Source organism: Populus euphratica, unplaced genomic scaffold (assembly GCF_000495115.2).
Source record: "Populus euphratica unplaced genomic scaffold, PopEup_1.0 scaffold825.1, whole genome shotgun sequence".
Lineage (NCBI taxonomy): Eukaryota > Viridiplantae > Streptophyta > Magnoliopsida > Malpighiales > Salicaceae > Populus > Populus euphratica.
This window is the reverse complement of record NW_011500688.1, coordinates 12,383-13,440: the sequence shown is the minus strand read 5'-3', so window position 1 is coordinate 13,440 and position 1,058 is coordinate 12,383.

Here is a 1,058-nt window from a genome sequence, read left to right as displayed (position 1 = left end):
AAAATGGAAAATTTAGGTCTTTCCATACCCATGAAAGTTGTAGGCCTATTTGTTATCTTTCCATCCATATAAAGTAATATGAAATCTAAGATCTATAGCTCTAGATATGATCCGATGATTGAATAGTGTTCGAATTTGAAATGAATCGGCATCTCCTTCGTAAGTTTAGCCTTTTCTTTGTCCTTTCACTTCCAATAGTTAATCACAACAATCAATCCTTTGAATTATAAGAATACCTGCATTTAAAATGAGCATTTACTATGAATTAAAGGTATCTTATATTATTAGACTTGTTATTACAAAACATGTTCTAGTTAAGGAGTTATTGATACTTCAAGTGCAAAATGATGATATAAAGCCTTGATAAAAATGCACTTTTAAGTATTAATCACACCCCCAACTAGCTTATTACTAGTCCCTAGTAATCAAAGCGTTAAAATAGAAAAATAATTTGCAAGTTCCCCAAAGCAAGGTATTCATCATTTAACTTCCATTACTCTATCATAGTAAACAAACTCTTATTAAATTTATATATATCTGCTTCATATTGTTGAAACAAGATATTAATAAACCTTCTTTTTTTGATGTGCTCAATGTAAGAAAACATAGATGATGGGGCTTTTATTAGAAGAAAACAATATTATGTTCTAATGTTTAAGGTTAATGTCCTTGGGTTGAGATTATTATTTTTTTCTCCTTTTTTTTTATATACATTTAACTTAAAACACAATGCATCTGTAACCCATATAATGAGCTTCCGGCTAATGACTCCCAGACCAGTTGGTCTTAGGGCATTAAGTGTTGAGACACCCCTTCGAGCTTAATAACTCGGGTTGCAGAAACTGATACGTAGATAATGCAATGTTTGATTCCCTTAAGCTTTTCTCCTCAACCCATGTAACAAGTATTAGGCCAATAGTTCCCAAGTTAGTTGACTTTAGGGTATTAGGTATTAAAACACCTCTTCGAGCTTAATAACTCAGGTTAGGTAGGCTACGAAACCAAACGTATCTATATTTTTATTTATTTATTTATAATCATTATTTTTCTTTTTTTTT